Genomic DNA, 9,842 nt, shown 5'->3' with positions numbered 1-9,842 from the left:
ACCATTAGTCTACGGAGGAGGACATCTAGAGAGTTCGAAACAGTATGTCTAAAACAATTCTCGTCTCTGGCTGTTGGAGGTTGGGAACACGCCGAGACCCTGCTGAGTCTTGGCCGAGCGTTAGCGAATCCTATCACTCAAGGGGTGCAAAAATTGTATTCTTATATGCCTGTACGTTTATCCTCACGATATTTCGGAACTGACTACGCTATATACTTGGAATTTTGCATGAAGCTCCATTGCTATGTAGCAACATCGAGTGTAGATTTGGTTAACGCTCCATGAGGTTTGGCTGAGCGTTAGAGAACTTTTAAAAATTGGTCTTCTGGGTGACCATGATGGCAACGAGAAAATAGAAGAATAAACAAATTTCTAAACAGGCTGAGCACAATGATATTATATATTAACATGCGAAGTAACACATGTGGTCTAACTACACCAACACGTGGTGTTTACACTTTTATTTTTTAATACTGCCATGTAACACAACTAACTTATAAATCATTACAAGCTAACTTATCGAAGCCTATTACTGATATATTTACTTGACTACTTTTTCAATTCAACTGCTATAAAAACTATTAACGCTTGAAATAAAAATTGAACTCATATAAACTAACGTTAAATCAAACGAGGCGTTTCAAAGATATATTGGTTTGGCCAAACACATTATTTAGACTCGATACTAATAATTGTTACGACAACAGTTACATTTTTACTACTTCTGTACGTGTAACTGATTGCTGTACTGTCACTTGTTACCATGTATGACCGTAACACAACACTGTCCCAGATTATTATCAATATTCCTAGAAATACTGTAATATTGTTAGTGTTTTTATCCTAACATTTCTATCTGTTTGATTTTTTAAACGATAACAATATCTATAACAAAATACCCAATTTCCGACACAAAAAGCATCAACACTGAACGAAAGTGATGAGGTTAAACATTTCTGCCAGGTAGCTCGGGTTCTGGATTTTCTTTATCGTGAAGGTGGAATTGTGGGGGGGGGGGGTGGAAGGGGGAGGGGTTATTCTATACTCACATATCCCCTGCATTCTTAACATTCTCGTCCTGATAAAATTACGATGGCAGCACTGCTGCTGGGAATCAAAAGTTCTATGTTAGTGGTACCAACTATTGAAAACTCGAATAGTCAAGGTTTGTTTCACCAGGAAATTAATTTATTCACCGTGCAAATAAAATATAATACTGTGGATTTCCAAGCAAACAAACAGCGTTTGTAGACAATTCATTAGTAATAAAATTTGTGAATAAGATCGTAACCGGAAAAAAATTTGGAGGGGGTGGGGGTGGGTCCAGACAACTGATATTTTCCCGTAGTGGACATAGAGTAAAGCCCCATTTTGTTCCTTAAAAAGTTCATGGCCCGTTTCTATATTAAGAACGATCTTTCAGCAGTACATGTCAAATACTGAATTATTTAAATAATAATCGTTTACAAAAAAGTAATTACAAATATTGAACATTGGGGGGGGGGGGATCTTGGGCCCTCTTGCGGCTACGTCCTTGTTTGTAAAGTGATTGCAAGATCACTTTTAAAAGGAATACAACTTCAGTGTTCAATTTTATTACCTACTTTGGTTACCTGATTTGGCTTAGGTTTTAAACTTAAGAAGAAGTAGTGGAGACAGTTAAGTCCAAAGTAAAATTCAATAATTGATTATTCATAGATTCTAAGAACAGCTGGTACACAAAGAGTACTGAATGATTTAAATTGTTATGCTTGAACTAATAATTATAATAAACCAACCCATACTCGCGGCTTCGCCCGTAATTTATCTGCTACATTCTATGTATTTGTTTGAATAGCTCCCACGATTTCATTAACACGACAATTTTATTTTAGACCAATGTGGATGGAACCCAATGTTGTAGCTTTCTTAGCGAATACACTTGTGACGTAATACAATGAAGTACTATGATATTTTTTAAACGTTAGTAGTCATTTATCATGTATTACACATTTTTTAGTGTTCATGGTTAAGAATAGGGCTGCAGTATAATAAGCATCCAACACTCGATGGACCGATATTATCGATATTCATGAGTAAACGCTACAACTACTTATACCAAATTAATTACGTTGTATTTCAAATTACAGTATAAAAAGTAATAATTTTATGGTGAATAAAAAACCATATATTTCACAATAAACATAAAACAATTTCTTAAATGTATTACATTTAAATTAAGTTATAAATGAAAAACTCCTTTTACTTTAAATCAATTTCGACATGATTTTGGTTGTTTTGAATAGCCTGTACAGACAATGCTTTCATAATTTCAGTGAACAATATCGAACCAATGATTAGTTACTCTTAAAAGAGTAATCGTTTTTCCAATATCATCTTTGGGACAAATTTAAATGTATATAAATTGTACATACTTTGGACTGAGACACCTTCAACAGTTAATAAAGTGCCTACTTCTCCGCTTGTATTCAAGAGTAAATTACCTGGCTTAAATACGCCATTGCCGCCATCTATAATGCAAGTAAGATAATACTATTTGTCACTAGTATGCGTATCACACACCGGAAGCTGATATTTATACATGAAAATACAAAGTAATGTAATATCGCGTTTCTGTGACTTGCAGCTGTACAAAATATTGCCTATCTTTACACTAAATAACATTTAAAAAATTATCTGATATTTTAGAATAATACATGCCAAATTCCGACCATATCCGTCTACTAAGTTTTGTGTGATTAAGTATCAAACATAAAAACATCCAAACACCTTCAAAAACTATCACATTTATAATGTTATTTATAGGATTAGAATACTTTAAATAGAAACATCACCGTTAACAGACTATTTAAAATTAAAAAAATTCTAGGTCTAGATGATTAAATATTTGAAAAAAGGGTGAAGAAATATAATTTATTATATTCTCACTAACGGACTGATCTGCTGTCTAGAGTTTTACGATTATAGAGGTTTATAATTCAACCTGTTATATGTACAGTAACTAGATTGTTAGATATGAACGAATAACAAGAATGGTAACAATAATTGAAAATAATAATTTATAATTTAATATTATTAAAGGATAATAAAACAATAAAAATGTTTAAACAACATCGTATAATCAACACCAGACGATAAAAATAAATTTGATGAAATTTTACACAATTTTAAGACAAAAAAACATGACATAAAAATAACGACTGCTGTAACATTAGTTTAAAACCACAATAGTAATCTAATTTAATGAGTTATTCATATTTTATTATCTCATGAAGCGAAGCGTTCTAGGAACTCTAGGATGTATAAAGTTGTTCTAAAGCTGTCCACTCAATTAGCGTTAGTTGCAGTTCTTCACTTCTTTCATAAGGACCACTAAACTGAGGTTCCAGGAAGGTTAGGTCAATAGGCAGCTAGAGTACACTTTTGCACTACAGTACATCTTAATAGTTTAGCCGTGGCTTAAAATTCTGTACTGAAAGCTGGTTTAGCGAAACGTTGAAGGTATCTCCCTAACGTATTGTTTCAAGAAACTTAAATCCTGCCCATTAATACAATGTTTATTAATTTATATTTATGAAAGTTTGTTTAATTTTTCTATAATCTCTCACAAGAAATGCAAGCATAATAGGAATTAACACAATTACCAACACAAAGCATTTGTAGCAAGAAATAGTTACTAACTGCATATTTTGTATTGGAATTATTCTACACATTTTACTAATTTGAAACAATTTTATTCTTAGATTCTTGAAGTTAAACAATTACGTCAAGGATTTTTTGGATCTTATTAGCGGTGAAAAGTTCGAATCAATTATCCCCGTTGCCTTTAGGCGGAATTAAATTGATAGGACTGTCCCCTCCCCTCAAAACTATAATTGAAGAATTCGGTTTTATTAAAAATAACTACCCCATTATTTTAAATTTGTTTAATGATGACTTACAAATCTACTCACACTTTAACATTATCGACATAAACCAGACTGTGAAGTGGATGGATGAAGACATACAACGACTTGTTCAATGGTCTTTAAAAAATGGACTTAAACTTAACCCGGATAAAACCCAACCCATGATTGTCTGTCATCAACGACTTGCCAACTCCATTGACCTACAAAATACACCGACAATAACTGTAGACGGAAAACTTTTACCATACGTTGAAAGGGTAAAAAGTTTAGGACTAATCATAAGCAAGACACTTGGATGGACCGATGCAGTGGTGTACACCTGTAACAGGGTGTTCGCTGCTGTGCACACACTGAAACGAATGCAAGGACTTCTACCATTTCACATTAAACTTCTGTTGATCAAGTCACTTGTGTTTCCTTACTTTAACTACTGCAACTCTGTAATCAATGACATGACTGTAGCCCTTAGCACTAAACTGCAAAGAGCACAAAATTACTGCATTCGCTTTCTGTTTGATTTACGTCGTAGGGATCATGTTACACCATATTTTATTCAATCATCAATTCTAAAATTAGCTGATTCAAGATCGATTAGAATTTTGTCATTGTTGCACTCTATTATTAATACGGATTCACCAAAATATTTATCTGAAAACTTTCAGTTTTTGGCGGGGAGTGGCGCAAGAGAAACTCGGTCTGGTGCACTAAGTCTCAGAATTCCAATACACAGAACCAAAACCTATAACCGATCCTTTACCGTTACCGCATGTAGATTATGGAACTCCTTACCAGATCCTGTCAAACAAATTGAGAGCCGAAAACGGTTTGTGGCGGAGCTGAGACGCAAATACCTGGACCGGATGATCGTGGCGGGCGGCGGGGCTACTCTTTGAATCGTGACTGTGTGAATGGAAGAGTGAATGGAATACTGTAAGTGTAAGCTATAGTTAATTAGCCTTAATTTACATTATTAAGATTAATTTTTTAAGAGGTTAAATGTAAGAAAGGACCATGTGGTCCTAATTTCGCCTCAATAAAGAAGTGTTTCTTTCTTTCTTTCTTTCTTTCAACCCTCATGAGCCCCTTTTCCAAATGAATTTCCGTAAATTTGATAACACGCTGTTCAAAATAAAATAATCAATATTTAAAATTCAAATGTACGCAGTACATGTAAGTTTCTCCCCGTTTTATATTTCTTTATTCTGAAGTATTTATGTAGCAAATTTAACATCACATAAATATTAATTGTTTTGTTTTACTTGTGTCTCTTAATTTTTTTTTATATGGATTTCTTTCTTTTGTGGTATAGAATAATGTAATATTTATTAACATTTTTTCTTTTTTTTAAATGGTTAACAACATACTATTATACAGTTCTTTTATATTCAAATTTTTCATATATTTTATTCTTTAATATATGTTATTAATATGTTACTGTAATATAATGTATGTTCAATTATCTTTTTTGTTGAAATGAAAGCAATTTAGATTTGACTGATTTTTCCTCTATTAATTCATTTAGAATATAATATTAGGTAGTTATAAAATGCAAAAGATTAATTAATCTGAAAACCATAACCGCCACTTTAAACAGTGGTCCTTTGTTAAAGTAGAGAAGCACTCATCTTGATAATATATATTTTAAATACCGTCTTTCTCGTACATTATACTCTTGTCGAGTGACAATGACCTAAATTCTAAATAAACATCATTTGCTATAAAACATCCATATATGGAAATGATAATGATGTCACGTCAATGTTTAATATCCTCATTACCTTGTATACATATTTCAGCTGTAGTATAATCTTGATTTTCGGTTGTAGTTTAGTCACGCGAAATGTAGCTTTCCACTCTGAGTAGGTCACGGCTGCATTAAAGTAGTGTATAGACCCAACGTTGCTTTACTTACCAAAGAAACAGTTAATACATTGTTGAAGGGATAACAGGATTTCGGACTTTTGCTTTCGCTATAGGTTACAAAAGGTATAACACAACGTTTCGAGGATTGGAGTCTATCCTCTTCGTCAGGTGGGGGAGGTATTCATACAGTACATAAAAAATAACGATCAGAAAGACGTAGATTCCAATCCTCGAAACGTTCTTTTATACATTTTATAACCTATAACGAATGCGAATGTTCAAAATCCTGTTATCCTTCTTTCAAAAATTCCATCGTCAATAACAAACTTTAAAGAAAGGAATCGTTGAATATGTTCCATGTCGTATTTAATCTACAATCTACACATTTAGTGCTTTATGATGATCTCTTTAAAGCTAGGACAACATCCAATGTATTGTTGATCCGTGCCATTACATCTTCTGTCCTTTTTTCTAATTTTTTACTTGTCTGCATCTATATGTGTGTAACTTAATATAAAAATAAAGGTAATATAGTACATCAGCAGTTAGTGGCGGTGTACAAATATTCAATTATTGGGCAGAATATGAGATATAAATATTACCGCACTACTACATCCGGCCAGGAAGACCAAAACGTATGATACAAATTTTCAACAATTAAACGGGTATAATAAATCTTTTTAGTTCTCTTAGGACAAGAAGCTTATAAATTGCATTTAGTCTTAACATTTAGTAAGAACATTGGCGCTGCTTCCGGAGTGACAGGATATTCAGGATGGGTAAGGTTAGGGGATAGGGGCCGCCTCCTATCGAGATCCATGTGGAAGAATTAGGACACTAATCTCAAAGTCATGTCCCCCGGAAGAAGGGAGGCCAACTCTGAACCAGCCTCTCCAGTCAAAGCAGGCAGGGGCACACCCTTGTTGGGGCTAGCAAGAACCTCTGATAGTTAGGGAACGAACCCCACCAAACTCCAACAGTCATCTCCCTCAGTAGACTAGACCTATCGAACTACCCTTGCACCCCAGAATCTCGACATTTGCGGTTAGTGATGTACCGCTCCTGGACATCCATAAGGTTGCCTAGATTAAAGTGACACATCGGTTTTTGCTGTGCCCAGTGGTAGGTTCCATGGTTGGACATTCACCATCATAGAACTCATTCTTGTCAATGTAAAAATGATATTTCAGGCAAAATTTAAAGTCTACAGATGAAATCTTTTTCGAGATATCTTTTCTCTTGATACATCCATATTGTTGTTCATTACGTCAGGTTTCATAGCTGTGGTCTAGGGATGGTACTAAACGAAATAATACGCAGTAATCAATATTAATGTTTTCCACTCTACGAATAATAGTCACTTGTTGAATCTCGTTGATTGTACTTAGTTTGGTTACAAATTTATATTTTATTCTGGCGTTTCTCGTTGCCACCATCGTTATCCCAAAGGCCAATGCAAAAAATAGCGGTTAGCCGAATCCCATGAAGTCACATCCACCACTAAACCCAGTGTTGCTTCGAGCAAAATTTCAATTCTATAGGTCAGTTTGTTTTCGAGGTATCGAGATGAACAGACAGACATAAATGAAATATTCCAGTCCGTCTAGTTATAGGCTTCGCTAACGCTCAGACAATTAAACACGATTACTACAATACGTGATAATAAAACTGACCTTCTTGTCCGTCACATTGAATTTCCGTGTTTGATAATAGCAGGTTGGCAAGCATGATGTCATCATCCTCAAAAGTTACACGAGTTTTCATTTCCAATGGGCTGAGAAGCGGATTACTTGGACGTAATAGCCTTCAAAGCGTTTAAATGCCCACGGGAGAAATGGCAGGACAAACCAGTCACAGTTCAGTGGACGGATTTGAACCAAGGGAAGTTAAAATATTATTGCTTCAACATCCTTGGTAGAATCTGCTTACCTTGAAATTGCAGGTCGTGGTTATGATTAGTTTTCCATTTACTAGCTCCAAACGATATTATGTATTATAAATAACTAACTGAATTTAAATGAAAAATGTTGTACCTGTTGCCTTCTTTCTAAAAATTATAAACTCTTAATTCACAGCTTTCAAAGAATGTATGATGGTCAAAATGCATCAGGATGCTGCATAAGAACGGCGGTGGCATGTTCCATTCCATTCAAAACCCAAAATTTGCCAAGTATTTGTGTGATTTCATGAAGACAATTTTACCCAACAAAATATTAATATCAGATTCGTTGATATTAGAATGAAGCGAGTTGTTTATTTCTTGAAAACGTACTTTCCTCCAAGCAAAAGAACCACCACCCGTAGAATTCAATGAAAACTTCGATATAAGATGTTTAGTGACATCAAGCAAAATACTAGTATACCTACCAGTTGAACCCACCACTGGGCACAGCAAAAACCGATGTGCCACTTCAATCTGGTAACCTTATGGATGTCCAGTAGCGGCACATCACTAACCGCAAATGTTGAGATTCTGGGGTTCATGGGCAATTCGATAGGTCTAGTCTACTGTGGAAGATGACTGTTGGAGTTGGTGGGGTTTGTGCCCTTACCTCACAGGCTCTTGTTAACCTCAACAAGGGTGTGCCACCCCCTGCCTACTTTGACTGGAGAGGCTGGTTCAGAGCTGGCATCCCCTTCTTCCGGGATGACTTTGAGATGTAGTGCCCTAATTCTTCCTCATGGATCTCGATAGGAGGCGGCCCCTACTCCCTAACCTTACCCATCCTGAATATCCTATCACTCCGGAAGCAGCGCAAAGGTTCTTAAAGGACTAAGTGCAATTTATAAGCTTCTTGTCCTAAGAGAAGAAAAAAAAGCAAAACACTAACTTCTCTAGTACAATAATTAGCGTACAAAAGTTTTATAGGCCTAAGCAATAAATCTGGAATGAAGGAGAATCTGATTTTAAACAGGATGTATTTTTAAATGGACCACCTTTATAATCTTTGAAACTGTAATTCTGAAGTATGAAATTTTGAAATCTGTTAGAAACGGGGAACATTTCTTGTATTTGATTTTCAGTTTAGAATATGTACATGGACCCTATTTAAAATTGTGTTTTCTCAATGCTAAGCTATTTAAAAAATCTCGATCCTTTGAGCTCGTATGTGACATCTTAAATTCATAAATTTCCCCTCGTTTTTTTAGATATTTATAAATGTGTAAACAGAAAAGCAGATTCATATGAGTTAAGAGCGGTTTTACAAATTTTAAAGTGTGAATAGAAATTAATAAATTATTTAGCGATCAATTGCAGTGTTATATATAGTTTAAACCTATCCCAATACTATACCGTTATGCTTGTAAAAACATTCGTTTATGAACGGAAAATTTTTTTAATGCAAGATGTTAGATTGACAGTTAAAAATTTTCAAATGGACGCCTATTTGAAAAAAATATTTTTCTCATTGTTAAAATCCTTAAGGAATCTCAATATTTTGAATTGTCATACCGTTTTATTAAAGGAAATATAAGATATCCCATCAGATGAAAGGTAGATTTTACATGTGGTCATTATTTCTAGCTGTAAAACTGAAGATGTGTTATCAGTTTAGATATATTATAATGTCCACAACACTAATATACGACAGTAACCTTTCAATATTGGCATCTTAATATAATCGTAATATTTCCAAACATTTAGAAACTTCACAATTTTGAAACCTTACAATACAAAAACTGTAATATGCATATAATTATTTTGTAAAAACGTGAATTTGCATTGGTTACAATTAATCAGAAATTATGTTTGTAAATATATACAATTATAACGGTTCAATTGAATACCACTGTAACTTCAAAAGCTAAACTTTTTGAAATCTTAAAAGGTTTACAAATATAAGTAGGAATAATTAATCCTTGAAATAGCTTGACAATTTTAAGAAACGTGCCAATTGTTACGTATGCTACGAAATACCCCAGATAAAGGTCTTTGGCCAAATGAGAAAGACCGCCATCTTGAAACTTTTTATTGGTCAAGACTGGTTAACGAATTCATGCAGGTATATTCTTACTGCCTCTGTAACAAGTTTAGTCTGGACTTATTTAGAAGTACAGTGGTTATCGTAT

This window comes from Homalodisca vitripennis, chromosome 6 (assembly GCF_021130785.1).
Source record: "Homalodisca vitripennis isolate AUS2020 chromosome 6, UT_GWSS_2.1, whole genome shotgun sequence".
Lineage (NCBI taxonomy): Eukaryota > Metazoa > Arthropoda > Insecta > Hemiptera > Cicadellidae > Homalodisca > Homalodisca vitripennis.
The sequence above is the reverse complement of the archived record's forward strand: the minus strand, read 5'-3'. Positions refer to the sequence as shown.